This window comes from Python bivittatus, unplaced genomic scaffold (genome assembly GCF_059951505.1).
Source record: "Python bivittatus isolate LINGU-HERP-01145 unplaced genomic scaffold, Pbiv_v1 ctg000980_np1212, whole genome shotgun sequence".
Taxonomy (NCBI): Eukaryota; Metazoa; Chordata; class Lepidosauria; order Squamata; family Pythonidae; genus Python; species Python bivittatus.
The window spans coordinates 5,664,091-5,681,633 of record NW_028277125.1 but is presented as its reverse complement, the minus strand read 5'-3'; the positions used below and the strand labels follow the sequence as shown (position 1 = coordinate 5,681,633).

The 17,543-nt window shown below is 42.4% G+C and overlaps 1 pseudogene; it reads right to left on the bottom strand.

Moving 5' to 3' along the window:
- Positions 1–3,748: 3,748 nt before the first annotated feature.
- Positions 3,749–17,543, bottom strand: part of LOC112543234 (cytochrome P450 2J5-like) — a 54,080-nt pseudogene continuing 40,285 nt past the window's right edge.

Genomic DNA, 17,543 nt, shown 5'->3' with positions numbered 1-17,543 from the left:
TGCATTGACAGGACATTCTAGGGGCTCTTGTCTGCCCTGAATATTGCTCTTCATCTGATGGGTTGCAACTGAATTAAGATTGGTCACAAGTGCAGTACAATTTCCATACAGAAGATTGGGTAAGTTGTTAAAAAAATTGACCCACTTCCTTGTGATATATCATATTGTGGAGGAGAGCCATGCTGGTCTATAGTAGCCCAACATCAGACAGAGTCTGGTAACAACCTTTCAGACTCGAGCGTGCCTTAACACGCTGCCAGGGACAGAAGCCATCTGCAACAGAGAGCAAAGGCATCCTGCTGAGCATGCATTGCTCTCAGGGCTGCCATCTGCAATTTGCTCTCCAGGAGCCGGAGGGTGTGGCAGAGCAACTTCTCTGGCTCCAGAGAAAGACGGAAGAGCTGGAGACAAGAGGCTGCAAGTATACTGTTGATGCATAAGTGATACTGAACAGCTGGTGTATTGCTGCCCCTTTCAGAGTACCTCTGAGATGGCAACAGAAACTATTCCCGAGCTGAAATTGTAAAATCAATTTGGGGAAAGGAAGGGGTTTCCCCTGTATGATGCTACTTCTAGAGAGAAAAAAAAATGTTAAATCAGTCTCAGGGGAAAGGAACATGAATCTAGAAGCAGATTGTTAATGAGAAGAAGGAGCCCCAGAATGATTTGGCAAAACATAGCAGGGGCTTATCCAATTGCTACTACCGTAAAGTGTTCACTGGCTTCTCCCAGACCCACAAGAGAAACAGAACAAGCTTTTTCTCTCTCCAACTGAATCATTTCTCTCAGGATGCACATGTTTTGCTTGGAAGACAGTCAGGAACAAGCCATTGTGTACAAGCATTCCCAGCTCTTAAACTCTATTTTTCCCCTTTCTTCTTCTTCTCCATGTAACTGTTGCTTGGAAATCCATTATTTCCAGTAAAATCCTATTTTTGCTCTCTCAGGGTTAGAATCCTGATGCCTGTGTATCATTCTACAAATAATTCTACAGCTCTCGATCACTTTGAAAGAATCTGCTATCACATCCTGAACATTATGGTTTTTATACCTACGACTGTACAATCATTTTATCTTTGATTTTCTGATGAAATAGTGGAACCCAGAAGAAGAAAGTTGCCTTCATTATCTCAACAAAATCTTGACTTTTTTTGAGCCCTGTAGATGGCCCTGGTGCAGGGTATACTTATTCATTTATTCAAGTTATGAAGCCGCCCATCTCACATTCATAACTCTGGGCAGCTTACAATGAAAACATAAAGAGTACCAAAAATAAAACAATAAAACAGGCATACAAAAAATACAAACATTCAAAACAATTAAACAATTAAAAGTATACAGTACAGTCACTGGGAAACCACAGCCATTCAAGAACAGTACAGCCATTTTAGGTTCTCCACATCACTCTCTGATCCCCAGACCAGATGGCAAAGCCACATCTTCAGGTCCTTCCAGAAGGGCAGCAAGGTTGGAGCTAGGATGACCCTGGGTGGCAGAGGAAATGATGTTTCATAGGGTGGGTGCAGCAGCAGAAAAGGCCCTCCCTCTGGGTCCTGCCAGATGACATTCTCTAGTGGACGGAACCACCAACAGGCCTCTTCTGCAGAACTTGATGGGACGGGTGGATGTACTGGGAGAGACGGTCCCTCAAATGACTTGGCTGCATGCCATTTAGGGCTTTATGGATCTTCACCGATATCTTGCACCACACCCAGAAGCATAGTGGTAACCAATGTAGCTCATGGAGCAGAAGTGTAATATGCATAGATCTAGCTGTGCACGTAACTGCCCACACCACTGCATTTTGCACCAACTGAAGCTTCTGAATACCCTTCAAGGGCTTATTGTTGATCTTGGGGTAGCAATGGCTCTTGTATGGAGAAGGGTCCAATGCTGAATGCACTAATGTCATGACGATGTCATGGAAGATGAATATGTTAAGGACTGTATGTTTAAGTGCGCAAATTATTTTGGATATAATATAATGTTGGAACAATGGGAAAACCTGTGGAATAAAGGCTTGAAGTTGACTCTTATCTCTAACTTGAAAGAAAACTTTAATAAAATGATGTGCCATTAGGATTTGACACCGGATAAATGAGCTAAGATGTCTAAAGGAATTTCAAATGTATGTTGGAAATGTAACTAGTGTGAAGGTACTTTTGATCATCTCTTGTGGATCTGTGGGAAAGCTAAGAAATATCAGAATAGGATCTGTATTCTGATTCAAACCATTTCAAAAATGGATATAAAATTGAAACCAGAGACTTTCCGTTTACGTATGATAGATAAACAGACAGTTTGAAAACATGGGAATTTACTTCTTGATATGCTAACAGCAGTGAGACTTCTACATGCACAAAAATGGAAAGACTTACAAATACCCACAACAGAAGAATGGATATTGAAATAATGGAATTGGCAGAGGGGAAAAACTGACGACTTTGATCAACGAAAGGACATGGTGTACCTTTCCTTCTACTTGGAAACCACTTCAGTAGCTCGATAGCACTGTTTTCTGTCATACATAACATGCCTCTTGTGCTTTTACTTCTGTTTAATGTTCCTGCCAGCTAAATCTCCCACATGTAAATTAGGGCCTCTCATTCCATGTTACTAGAGACAGTAAATGCCGATTATACGTTTCTTTTATATGACATGTATTCTTATCTTCCTTGTGACTATACAACATTTGCCATTTAGGGAAATTTGAACTCATTACCATTGTTATCATGATAGAATTGCAGAATGGGAAGGAGACCTTTAGGCTATCAAGTTCTACCTATTGTCCACTGCAGGAATACAAATCAAAGCCTCTTCAACAGAGGGATGTCTAGGGTTTGAACAGAGCGAAGGGGAAGCTACCCTCTCTCTGGCGAACTGGTTCCATCACCAAAGTTTTCTTGCTATGATTAACTAGAATCTGAGTTTTTAAAATCCAGCCCCATTATTTCACATCCTGCCCTGTGATACAGTGGCAAGCAGGTCTTGACTAGAATATTCTGGCATGATGAGGAAGGTAATTAGTCAAGTCTCATAAGAATCCCTTTGCTTGTATCCCTCTTCCTGCCAGAATATTTTACTTAGGTTAATACATTTGTCCATAACTACGGAACAAAAAAAAAAAGAGAATTATCTTACTTGTTACTGGTTGATTATTTAGAACGAAATACCTTTAGTAAATAGTCTTCTTGAAGCCGAAACCCATTTGCCCAAAAGGTCCCAATTAGAGGCAGAGCCAAAGGACCGGGAGGCAGATGTCTTCGGGACCAGAGTTGTTTCAGGAAGGACAGAGTCAGCAGAGCAAGCAGCAGAGCAAGCAGAAATGTCCAGATCTCCATCGCTGTGCTGTTGGTTCCTTCTCTTTGATGCTGTCTAGTTGATCTGGAGGTGGTTCTATCCCTTGCTCTGCAGGTTTTTGCTGTTCTTCCTGTTTTATATACTTCATGGATTGGAAGCAAATAGCAATATGACTTTTGATGCTCTATCCAATTAGGACTGGGATTTGTCAACAAGATGCTATCGTAGTAATTCACATTAATGAGGTTACTTCTGAGCATGTGTCACTCAAATAGCAGAGGAAGAGTTTTGTTTTTTTTTTAAATGAAGGGCTGTTTCACCCAATTTGTCAGTAAGATGATGTTTTGCTAGATTTATTTGAAAATAATGGTGTAGCATCTGTCCATGAAATTTACCTGAATATAGTCTTGTTGGGTCCCAGAGCTATTATCTAGTCCAGTATTATGTGTCATGCATCCCCTTTGAAGCCCATGTTCAGGACATTATCATGAAAAAAAATCTCACTCAATTTCCTCTCCGAATAACGGGAACTGTTCATGAGGGCTTCATACTGCTTGAGGACCGTCACTGGATCTGTGCGTCTGATCAGCCTTGTGCAAATGAAACAAGTGGAACCATCATGCTATTGAGGAGGGGCTGTTGCCACAGATTCTGCAGCAGCTGTTATTGGTTAAAAGGTTGGGTGCTTAATCCAAGTATCAAATAATAGGGAGAGAACTACAGGTACTTACCAATACCTATCGAACAATGATGTCACCTCCCCAGCTGCCTAATTCATGAGCATATCTGAAAATGATCCCTACTAAAGCCTTAGCAGGAAGAATTGCCCAACTCTGAAGCATCATTACACCCAACAGGGATCAGGTAGCCATCCTTCATGATATTATGTTTTACCTTATGGCCCAATATTTTTATGATTCCTTTTATTCCTTTCAACCAAATCATGGATTGCCTTGATGTCTGTCATTCTGAGCACAGCCTGAGAGCTGAATCTTTTACAGATTTTTTTTTTTTTAAGCTCACAACAGCCCTTGTTCCTGAGCAACAGGTGATTTCTTTTCTCCTTGGGTACACCGCAGAGCTCTCGGAATGACTGGGTGTTCACCTGGTTTCAAGGTCATTCCACAAGTACCCTTTCCTAGGAGCATCTTTGTTGTAAATCGGGTGCCAGGCCCATGCCTCCAGCAGAAGAATCTCCGATTTCTCTCCTGAAATTGCTTTGCTGCTTGTTATTCATTTACTGATTTCCTTAATGTATAACTATGGGATTATATCCGAAAAGGATGTATTCCCAGCAGTGTCACCCAAGGAGTGAAGGTCATCCCAGATGCCAGCTAAACCAAGCAGGCACCTACATTGGGCAGCAGAGATTTAGGAAGATGGCGGAGGCCGATGATCACTTTAGAGACAAAGGGAAAGGCATCAATTCATACTAGGCAGGAGAAGGCAATGGCAAACCACTCCTCTATATTTTTCCAAGAAATCAGATGGATAGAAAATATTAATTAATTAATTTACTTCATTCATAACTTGTCTCAATAAACAAAGTGACTTTAGATGATATGCTGTCCATGAAAATTAAAAAGTAAAAGAAACAATAAGAAATATCACAAAACAATGTTAAGCTGCCATATTGGGAAGGAAAACATCACAGATACCAAAGAATTAAAATCAAGGTGGGGTTGCAAATCATCCTGCTCCACAGCCTGCTGAAAGAGCCCAATTTTTAGAGCTTTCCGAAATGACAGCTGGGTCAGAGCCATGTGGACTTCTGCAGGAACTCTTCTCCCAGGGGGAGGTATGGCCAAGGGAAAGATATCTCTCCTAGATCCCTCATGATGACAGAATTTTATCAATCGGACCTACAGCAACCCAGTGCTCTTAGATCTAATAGGATGGGCAGATGTAGATAATTGGAGTATGACATTCTTGCAGAAATCGAGGCACCCAGGGATTGCATCCAGATGCTGACTGGCAGCCAATGCAAAAACGTTGCTCAGGTCAACCAAGTAGCCCATCACCACTTGTGGCATTCCTGTGGATTCTTCCCCTCCTCAAAACAGCTGGAGTGGAGCCATGAATCTCCCCTCTTTGGGTTTTGAACAGTTTAACAAAATGTTATTTACTGTCTGTTCTGAGCTGCAGAGCCCTCCTTTCACTATTGGCACAACGATGGCCAGGTAGAGTTTCATCTTCCCTCTGAGAGAAGGCAGTTGTAAATGTAGCTTAAGACTTTCTGCCTTCTTGCCATAATTCACTATCAGTTCATCCATTTGCATATTTCATGCATACCTCATTCTATGCTTTACCCTTTTTGACAAATAAATGCCCTATAAATTTTTACTGATAAATGCCCTATAATTTTCCTTGGCTAGAAGTCCCTCTTCCCATTATAAAAGTCCTATGTCCATTTTCAGATTTTGGAAAGCTCTTTGTATCTTCACCATGGCCTCTTTGTGACTCTCCCAGTTTTCTAGTAGTAATTGTTTGAAGTTGTGCATTCACAGTATCTTGTTTTTTCAGGATTCCACCCCCCCATTCCATGACACTTTTCTTCTTCAGGGTTTCAAGCTAGTGAAGTTGACTTCAGCAGAATCCACCCTTCCTAATGCAGTACACAAATCTGCTATTCCCCCTCCCCTAGATATCATGAATTCAAGGAGAATATGACCATTTTCTTCCATTTTCAGTCAAGGCCCCTCCCTGCTGCTGAGAATTACGTTCAAGACAGCAAACCCCTTTGTTTCATTCTCCAGCTTCTGACAAATGAAGTGGTCAGGTGGAGAGGGTAGGAACTTTTGGTTCTGTGACTGTTGGAAGAGGTAGAGCTCCTACAGACATAGTAGAACCCACCCATTGTAACTACTGCACATATCTGAGAATCACCCATCACCACAATACATTTCTCTTCCCTCAAAATGGATCTTGTCTTTCTTTGTCCCATGAATATAGGATTTTCTTGAAGAAAGAATGAGGTGGGGGTGGGGGGCAAACATCCACCTTCCTTTTCCACCTGGCTGTTTTAATTACTCAAATGTATTACTTGGGGGAGTAAGTTATCATCACTTAGCTGACCGATAAATAGAACAGATGCACTTTACCAAGGAAGGCAGAAAATAACATTATGAGTAATTTTATAGACCGTCTATATTCTGGTAAAGTGATGATAAATCCATCTTCCTCTATAGGAGGAGTACAGAAAAAACAGACAATCATCTACACTGGAGGTAACACTCTCATAGTCATGCACACACCCACACAGAAAACCCAGGTTGTTCACATGCAACCTTTAGATCTTTCCCTGAGCTTGCTAAGCATGTTGTGTGTGTGAGGTTTGCCCCGTTCGACAGAGAAACTCTCGTGACACGTGTGGTTCACAAAGAAGGTTTACTCATGCGTAACGTAGTAGTCACAAGCAAAGCCAGGACTGGCTTGGTACAATTGCATTACTTGTTATATTCCCCCCTTGCCGCGCTTTTTTCCCGCCTCGCGATCACGTTGCTGCTGCGGATTATCGGCCCCCCAATAATCCCCCTTGATTGTCCATGATGGCAGGTTCGGTCAGGGTCCATTGTCCTTGATTGCCAGTTCCCCTCCGGCTGGGTTGGTTCCTCCCCGTTACGTGCAAGCCGCGGGTTCTGTGCTGCGTTGCGATCTTGTTTCGCTGCCTGCGGCCCCGTTCATTGCTGGCTCGCGCCGTTATCAGTTTATAGTTAAAAGCTTCCGCTGCAGTTTTCCTGTTTGGCTGGGCGCAGGTGGCTCGTTAACTAGCGGCGCTTTCAGTTCCCCTTTTCCCTGCTAGCTACCGCCGGTGGATTCCGCGTGGTCTGGCTGCGAGCTTCCCTGAAGCCCCGTGCTGACCGAAGCTGACAGTGTGAATCAGAGCCAAAGAATGAGCAATAGGACTGAGATAACATCACAGCCTTGACTCTTGGATGTTTTGGTGCAAAAGAGCAATGAATCACTGTAATCTTCTAGTTTGGAAAGTAAAGAACCATCATTTGGATCCCCTCCAGCAATAGTTTTCATTGGCAGAATGTTCCACCTCAATGAGAATAACGGAAATATTTAAAATAGCAGCTATAATTTTGTACAGCACAGATTTTGTACAGGCAGGGATGAAGGATCCCACTTGTGGCAGGTGCTTGACTGAGTTCTTTCACTCCTTCAGGCAGTTGGAAGCTGAAAGTCCTCAGCAGGTTGGTGAAGAAGGCAAAGAGCTCAGTTCTTCCCAGCTGCTCTCCCACACACACACCATGCCCTACAGAAGACAAGAAGTGCTGAAAGGGAATAACAATTTATTCTTCAGAAAATATGTCCCCATCAGCTACTAGGTTTTCATCAGGGGAAGGATTACAGGTTCTTAACAGGCCAAGAACATTTCCCAGATTGACCCAAAGTCACCTTAGTCTCCAGAGCTGCATTCTCCTTCTTTCTCAACAAGATAGCTTTGTCTAAGATGAGAACAGTCAACCTGATGGTACATAATTTCAAAAGGAAAGTAGTATAACATATTAGTAGTGTTGTGTCCAGAAAATATGATTCCCTTATTTCTGGAGCAGAGATTTTTGCAGATCATTCTCCAGAGTTTAAGTGGTTACACAAGATGGTTAACCAGGGTGTCTCCCAGATGAAAGCAGAGTTCCAGATCTGGAACAAGACAAGCCCCAGAGTAATTGGATTACATTCTAGTTATGGATTTAATATTGCACGGTGTTACTCAGTGGATAATCTGTGCTCTCCTTAGAGTAGAATCTGTTTATCCCTCCCAATTTCTGTGTTTCTCTCATGGTTGTGTGCTAACCTAATGAGATAAAGGGGCTTAGATGCAAAACTGTCATTCTACCAGCATTGCTGGTTTGGGAGGAAGTAGAGGCAATAAGTCAACAGCTAATAAAGGTATTGTTTTTCATTTCTGTGAAGGGGAAAGGGATGTGTGAATCCTGGCAGATGTGAGAAGAGATGGGACAAGACTGACAGGCCAACAGTTGTAGTACTTACTGGCTGACAGTCTTCTGTGTTCAGCTAAAGAAAGAGCCGTCATGGATCGGCAGGTATTCTCTGCAAACGAGGAGGCAATTCTGACCTGGTATCCACAGTTCCCAAGAACTTTGGTGGAGAATGGGAATGCCAGTTCTGTCCTCTTTTGAGGAACCATAGCTCCTCATGCAAGATGACAATATCATAGCCAATCTCATAGAACTGTAGAGTTAGAATGGACCCCAAGGAATATTTAGGCAGACCCTCTCCAGTGTCAAGTAAACCAAATCATCTTTCTGTGAGATGTAACTGTCCTGCCTCTTAAAAGCCTCCAGAGACAGTGTTTCCCACAACATTCATAAATAGATCATTCCGCGGGTCTTCAGATCTTGCATCCATTTATCCCCTATACTTAAACAAAAACGAATTTGCTGCAGCTTATACCCTTTCTTTATTATCCTAGTTTCCAAGGCCATGGAAAATAGTTCTTGACCCTCTTCCGCATTGCTTCTCTTTATGTACCTGAGCACAGCTTTCATGCCTCACCTCAGTCATCCTTTTTCCAGATCGAAAACAGTCTGGCTTTACACTGCAGGTTTAACTGAATCACTCCTCCTAAGACAGAAATGCTCCCCTCTTAGAGGTTGCACTGGTAGAGCACAGAAGATGGAGAAGAGGAACAGAGTGTGCCGTGGAAAAACCGCCTCTACTAGGTCTGCCATTCTTGGCTGCGTGTCCTGGATTCCAGGGTGAAGCCCTCTGTTGCTATCATACATTGCAGCAGCTGCTCTTTCAGTGGGATTTGTCTCTTTACTGTTCCTTCTTCTTTCATTAAATATGTTTGTTTATTTGTTTAAAAGATTTGTATGGCCCTTCATCTAAAAACAGAACTCTGGGTGGCTCACAAGAACAATAAAACCCAGAATTACAGAAATCAGAAAACATAAAGCCAGAAAACCAGAACAAAACCTGGCAGTACAATCATCACCTTGGGATGCCTAACAACCAGTTCTAGACATCCTCACTCTATCCAAGCACCTGGGTAAATTACCAGGTCTTGGCGGCCTTCTGAAAGACTGAAAGGGTGGAGGCCTGTGGAATCATTTTGTTTTATGTGCAAGTTTCTCTTTTTTTAGTTTATTATCATCATGGGCACATGCCAGATACTGTGGCAAGGTTCATGGAACACAAGACAGGACTACAGGAATTGAGCAAGAAGTTTGTTCCTTAAAATGCTGTCCTTTAACAGAGTGTGTTGAAGAGTTGCACGCAATGATTGTATATCTGTGGCTCCACATCATTTCTAAATGACATGGATGAATGGTTAGACATATTATGTTTGCAGATCATATAAAAATAAGGGAGATAGCCAACACTTGAAAGGATGGTATCAAGATTCATAAAGATCTTGACCAGCGGAAGAATGGGAAACCAGCAATGAGAATTTCAAGAGGAACAAATCAGATTACAGTATATCTGCATTTCACCTACTCTGAATAGCGGAAACTCTTCTTGAGCAACAACTTCCCATGTTTGTCTAAAAAGTAACTTTTTTCCCCATCTATGACCATAGCTCAGAATTTCAGTTCAGTCCTTAATCTCTTGCCATCTTCCTAGAATAAATGTAAAACATTCAGGAATCTACTTTTGAACTCTGTTACGTTTGTGACTTTACATTCATAAAAAAGACTATTATATTATTCTCCCCATCTGATTTTCCATGACTCCATCGGAAACTGCTGACAACATCTGTCCCATTGCCATCTTGTGCTTCTCATTCCATGTTGAACTACTGTAAATATATTATATGAAGTTGCATGAAGGGACTAGAAGTGGAGACCTGACTGACCCTTCCCAACCTGTAAGGGAGTGAAGCATGTATGTATCTACAAAAAAAATCTCGATTATTTTTTATATCAATGATATTGTTCAGGCCCTGAGCAAAGCTGAATTTCATCCTTTTTTTTTTTCCTTTGTGACCAGTAAATCAGTCTCCATTCTCCTACATGCTGACAATGTTGTGATCTTGCCTGGTTGTGATGTAGCCTTCATGGATTATCATCCTCCTTCTATTCTAAAATGCTAGAAATCCACCATATGAAAACCAAGCTGGTTGTATTCACTAGGTGGCATCTATTTCCAGTCATCTTCCTGGAAGTTGCACTCTTCACACCTTTCTTTGTGAGCTGAAACAGCTCCTAATGCAATCATCAGAAATTCAACCTTTAGGAGTAACAACTGCATGCCTACAGCAATTAATCATTTCAAAGCCAAAGTGCTAGGTCTTTTGTTGTATGGCAGAGATGTGGCAATTACATGATTATCCATACATTAGCAGCTGTACAAACTAATTTTATAAGTTCCTTACTCCAGGTTCCCCGCTCTCTTGCTAATGCACTTCTTCAGCTAGACTTTGACTGAATCTCAGTTGAGGTTTGATTACAGCTCTTCTGGTTGAAGTATTGGCTTCAACAAATGAGGAGAGGTGAATTTCCAACTAGTTCTGACAGATGCCAGTCTTCTTGGCAGAAACCAATAAGGGATGACCTGGCTCACTGAGGCCTAAACACCCACCCCCTGCAATTTGTATCCATGCTGGCTTGGATGCAGTCTGGAGAAGATCAAGCAGAGAAATCTTGAGCTTGAATTACAAAGAGACAGAACCAACACTTCCCAGCTTTGCTCCAATGAATTCACACACTCCCCTTTTACAGTTCCCTAATATCTCTATCTTTTATAAGTCCCATATATCTCACAGGAGGGCTTTCACTTGGGAAATTTGGATGTTCTCCCTTCAGCACTACTGTTGAATAGATACAAAGATCTGTTTCTATTTGCTACAGATGGAGAAAGGAAGTATCCAAGTCTTACTTTCTTACTACCGTATATTTGCAAAAGGGGCTAGTCCAAGGAATCAATACATCCCTTGGAATATTGAGTTTGTTAGATGTCAAAAAGATATCTGAGCTTCTTTGTATTATACTTACTTTTGGAACTCTTCAAAATTCAGTGTTGAAGCATAGAGGAGTGTTTGCCTTTGGGATGCTGGAAATTGTTGTTATAATTTTGTGGGTTTTTATGGCATGTAATATGGACTACCATAAAAATGTTTTAAACAATTAATAAAATAAATAATAATCTATTCAGACGCTTTATTCCATCAGTAATGAGATTCAGCTCAAGAAAAAACAGCAATACTCTTAAAATACTTTCTAAAATAGGGGTTCATGAAGATTTGTGGATTTCTTCTGTTCCTAGAATCCTAGAGTTGTAAAGTACCTTAGTCCAACGACAGACACCTAGTCCAACCCCCTCTCAGGGCAGGATCCAGTGAAGCATTCATATAGATGACCATTAGCCTCTTTGTGGAGACCTCCAGTGAAAGGAACCCCTTCTTTTCACCAGTGGCTATAGCTTATAGGTTTTGGGAGGATTAAAAAAAAACCAGGAAGAGTATAATATTACTTTATTAATGTTCCAAATGATTCTTTTCCTATCTCCATTTGATAAGAGGCACACCAATTGATCTAGGTTCAAATGTGCCAAAGAAATACACTATGATTTGTTCCAGATGGATGTAGCTTGTACATACTATATGAAAAATGCTCAAGAATTGGTCCTTTCAAAATGATAAACTAATCTGAAATGGAGTAGTTTGGATGCATTCTGAGTCAACTGGTTATTTTTATAATTATTATAAGGTTCATTTTGTTAACGCAGATCTGAATTCAATATTTCTTGATCCCAAAGTATGGGAAACACCTGAGAAATTCAACTGAAGTCATTTTGGACAAGGATGGACAATTTGTCACCCCAGAAGAATTTCAGCTACTTGCTACTGGTAAATATAGAAGTGGTCTATTGTCATATTGACTGTGCTGCTTTATGTAGGAAGTTTGTTTTAATTAGGAAAGTTGTGTTTTATTTTCAAAGATAAAAGGCACATTTATTCCACGCAGCAAGATTTGGAGATCAATTGTGAGTCCCTAAATTATCTGTTTCTTATATAGAACTTGAAATCTTTCAACTGTCTATAACTTGGTTACTGAAAGTACAAAAATATTTTCTGTTGCAGAAATAGGCCATGACAAGGTTCATCAGTCATGCTAAATCACTGTTCACTGAATAAATCATACTGTACTTCGCTAATTTTTACAGCACACTAAACTGTAGAAGCATGATTTACAAACCACTCTTCATGTGGGTTAATACATTACACAGTAAGCTGGAATTTTACTCCTAACATTAGAGCCTAGTGCTGTATGAATTAGGCTGCAGAATGCTATCTTAATGATCAAACTATATAATAAATTAATGACAAGGGTTTGCTTTTCAATCAGCTGTGTGTACAATATTTTAACCAGGCGTATTAAGGCCTAATGGCTACATTTGAATGAAGTGTGAAGCTTGGTTAGTGTAAACATGGGTTACTGATTTTAGTATGTTAGGTGAATTCAGGCAGTTGGTTTAGTTCATGGTTGAGTGTATTGCATGAAGCTACATAATAGGTCAATTCAAGAACAAACTTAGTCATGTTGGGAGAATGAAGATGGTCTTCAGATATGAATAGAAAATAACTTATCACTCTTGTCTCTCAAGCAGTTCTCAGAGCAGTGCCAGCTGAAATGATAAAAGAGGAGGCATGGAAGAGGGTTTTCAGATGGTCAGGAGGGCACTTTGGGAGTCTGTATCCTCAGATGCCTTCCGTTCTCAAGGTTATCACTATTTGTTTTCTCATGATTATTTTACTATGATATGATTTACAAACCACTCTTCATGTGGGTTAATACAATGCAAAATAAGCGGGAATTAAATTCCTAATAGAGCCTCATGCTGTAGGAACTGGGCTGCAGCAATGTTATCTTAATGTTCAAACCATATAATCAGTTATTGTCACGAGTTTGCTTTTCAACTGGCTGTTTATGGAGTCCTTGGGGTTCGCTGAGCTTGGTTCTTTTCTTGCAAACGTTTCATTACCCAGCTAGGTAACATCTTCAGTGCTAGAATGGGATGGGGTTTGCTCTGTTTACCTACTCTGGCATGCCCTGCCAATGTTGGTGGGGGGGGAGGGGGCTGTTGTTTTGTTCCTCTGGTAGTTCCTTGATTAGGGTATTGTTTACTGCTTGATTGTGTGCCTGGCGGTAACCTCTGCTTATCTGTGTGATGATTGCTGGTGAGGAGATGTCCTGGTCTTTTGTTTTATTTTCTGTTGTCTCTTTTGATTGTGTGTAGATGCTGTTTATCTCTATGTTTGTTGATTGCTGCCTTGTCTGAATACCAAGCTTACAGGAATTAGCTTGGCCAAAGATGCTTACAGTTTCCCAATTAAAACTATGGTTAAGTCTGTCCATGTGTTGTAAGATTAACGAGTTTTCATCATGTCCTCTGACAGCCAGTTGGTGTTCATGGATGCACTCTGTCAATCTTGTGCCTGTCTGTCATGCATAGTGTTTGTTGCAGTCCTTACACTGCATGTTGTAGATGACTCCTGTTTTTATTTCTTGTGCTACTGGGTCTTTTGGTTTACTTAAGATATTTTGGAGGGCTTTAGTTGGTTTGTGTGCTACAGAGATGCCATGTGGTTGTAATAGACTGTTGGTGGTTTCTGAGACGTTTCTGATGTATGGCAGTGTGATCTTTTTCATAGATTGTGTTGGTTGTGTTGTAGTAGTGTGAGAAAAATGAATTTTTGGGTGAAAAAGACAAATTTTTAGAGGCCTCAGATGAATGGGATCGCCTTAATAAGATTGAAACATAAAGGCATGTGGAAGCATCCTTGAAGCTGATGTGAACCAGGCCGGTTGTAAACTCCTTATCACAAACATCCCCATAGCAACCTGGGCATCTGCCCTGAGGGAGGATGCCTTCTTCCTGGCATTTGGCACCTTGAACTAATTTGTGTTTTCTTCTCTGTGACACTATTGTTTTACTAGCAGTTAACAGATAACAGAGGGGCAGAGAGTAACTTGAGAACTATTGCCTATTTAGGTATGCCTTCATCATCATATGAATATGTATGCATATACGTTCTTTTTCCCTTCCCCTTCTTGTAGAACCGTATAAATATCAGAGCATCCATTTTGCCTGTAGGGGAGTGCCTCCCACTAACTTCTAGTGGGGTCCCCCTCCAGTACAAACTGCTCAATAAACACTGCAGTGAAGCCTTGATTATTCTGTATTTGTGTCCTGCGTTTTGATCCCACAGTAGGTTGAGTGGTCAGGCACTTTTTGATAAAGTTGCGTGGATATCCATTTTGTTGGAAGATGTTGTATAGGTGGTCTTTTTCCTTTTTCTGCTCTTCTGAGTTGCTGCAATGCCTTTGTGCTTGCTTGAATAATGTTCTTACACAGCTCCTCTTGTGGGCGGTTGGGTTGTTACTTTGATAATGGAGTACTTGATTAGTGTGGGATGTCTTCCGATAAACTTGGGTTTCTAATTTGCTGTTGTTTCCTCTGCTGATGAGGATATCCAGGAAGGGTAGCGTGTTGTTGTTTTCTTCCTCTCTGGTGAATTTTATTCCTTTGAAGATGTTGTTGATGGTTTCAACAACATCTTCAAATACCGGAACTACCAGAGGGGGAACCCCCCCACCACCACCAACACTGGCAGGGCATGCCACAGTATATAAACAGAGAGCAAACCCCATCCCATTCCAGCACTGAAGATGTTACCTAGCCAGGTAATGAAACATTTGCAAGAAAAGAACCAAGCTCAGAGAACCCCAAGAACTCCACACTTCAACCCTGAGCTACACATATTTGCCTCTATTGGTAACTGGCTGTTTGTACAATACTTTTAACCAGGCCTATTAAGACATAATGGCTATATCTGAATGAAGTGTGATGCTTGGTTAGTATAAATTAGCATTTGGGATACGGTACATTCTCTTCTACAAATTGATTGTTAGGTTATATAGAGGTTTATGTGCTAAAAGAAATGTATTTATTATTCAGAAATTGTCTGTGCCATGCACGCCTTCAATGGCTGTGGGCACCTAAAAAAAGACAATAAAAACAATAATACCCCTCACCTTTTTTTTTTTACACAAAGCATAATTAAGCTTTGGAATTCACTTATCATGTGATATGGTGCCAGCTACCAGCTTGGCTTTCTGCAAAAAAGGGTTGGCCCAATTCAAGGAAATCATGGGGAACCATGCCTATTAGCCTTGGGGGGCATGGGGCTGCCTCTGAAGGCCATCTTCTAGGAGGCTAGTGGGCTTCCTGGTGCAGTTGTGGGCCACTGGGAGAACAGGCCGCTGGACCAGATGGGCCAGGGGTCTGACCCAGGCACGGCCTATGCTCTGATGCCAGGAAGCCGCTCTGCTCGCTCCGCCCTCCCTCGCTCCCTGCTTCTCCCTACTGGCTCTTTCCCCCCATGGCAAGAAAACGGCCACTTTCCCAGCGCTGCTGGGGGAGGACGGAGAGGGGTGAGCTGAGGGAGGGCGAGAGGGAAGCCCCAGAGAAGGAGACCCACCGGACAGGCCAGCCCCGCGCGAGAGGGGAAGAGAGCTGGAGTAGGCCAGGGCCGGAGGGGGTTCTCCTCCTCCCTGGAGGACGCTGGGCAGCCCTGAACAGGCACAGAGAGAGAGGAGGCCGGATGCAGAGCAGAAGCCGTGCGGAGGAAAAGGCAATGGGGACAGGCGCAGCTGGGAAAACTGAGGCTGGAAAGATTGTTCCTCCCTCCATCGGAAAGGAGGGAAAACAGAGCGAAAGAAACCCTTTCTTCGGGCCTGGAAAGGCCCCTCCCCCGACAGTCTCCTCAGCTGAGATGAAGCAGAGCCTGAGGAAAACTCCGGCAAGAGCTCACCGTCCGGCGTTAATCAAGGCTGACAGAAAAACCCAGAGGAAGCAGATGCAACACAGGAACAGCAGATACGACACAACTGAAACCTTATGAAAAAGGGCTCTTAGTTTCCATCATATTTACTTCTTTACGTTTGAAAACCAAAGGGATACGCATTTCTCTCAGACATTATCTTTACTTCTTTACATTTGAAAACCAAAGGGATAACACAGACACAGACATTCATGAATCTTCACACATTTCTCTCATTCGGACATCCTGTCTCCATAAGGGTCGAGGCCATAAAGAAAAGGGAGGGGGTGCCCTGAACTCTGACTAGCATCCAATAGGTCTTCAGGAAGATAAATTTCCCCCAATAATATGGAGGATCCAAACTTATGCCAATTTCAACCAATCGCTTGTTAATTGCTGTATCTCTTTGTAAGGAACATGCATAAAACTGTCTTCTTTGGGCGTGGGAGGGGTCTCCTCTGCGTTAAGGGGAGACCCCAGCTGACTCAATTGGCTTACTTTCAATAAAACTTTAAAATCTCAGCTGGTACTTTCGTGTTTGATCTTTTGCCGGACTGAATCCTCATTGGGGAGAATCATAAACTCTCAAATTTTGGTAACAAAGATGGGGGCTCGTCCGGGATCGTGTTAAGTGTCTGGTGGTCCTGAAAGGGGGGAGGCCCTTTGGGCCCGGTGACCCCTAAGGGACCCACAAAGGGAAGATTTGACAATTCCTGACTGGGAATTACCCTCGAGCTGCGCCAGAAAGTTGAGTACAATTGGGTACTCCGGGTGGTCCGGTTGAAAGGAATGGGGTGTGTGTCCATAATTTTGCCTCCCGGGGGCGACCAGGACTGCTCAGCGAATGGGGTAGAGACGCCCCAATTTTGGCATGAGGTCTGAGACCAACGACTGCCAGAGTTGAAAGCCAGTGTGCTCCGTTTGCCAGTAGTGTGTCCCGCCTTGCTGCGAGTGATGGTGTGTGTGTGTGTGTGACTGAAAGCAAGCCGGACTGGCAGAGAAAAACCTAGCGCTAGGTGTACGGAAGACTTCTGGCATGGGCAGATGTGCCAGCAAGCCACACCCTCGCAGGGGGACGCCTCTTGGGTGTGTAATTAAAAATTGGCGAGCTCTGGGAGATTCCAGTCCGGGATGACGAAAGAAAAATTAATTTATCTTTGTAACAAAGGCTATAAAAATGAAGTCTGCATTTCCATGGGCGTGGCAAAACCCTGGCATATTTGCTGCCTATGCTTTGGGTTGCTTCCTTTTACTTGGCCAAATAAAAAGCTGTTTCTTTCTAAGAGCCTCCTCCTGAATTCTTGGCATTGGAAGAGGCACGGAAAACTGGTGAGGTAGGTTCTTCCAAAAGGGAGAGGGTGCTTGGCCACACCCCGAACCGAAGGAAAGGTCCAAGAAATCTCCTAGGAAGTCAGGCCTGTGGATTCCGGTGTCCTGCCCCCCC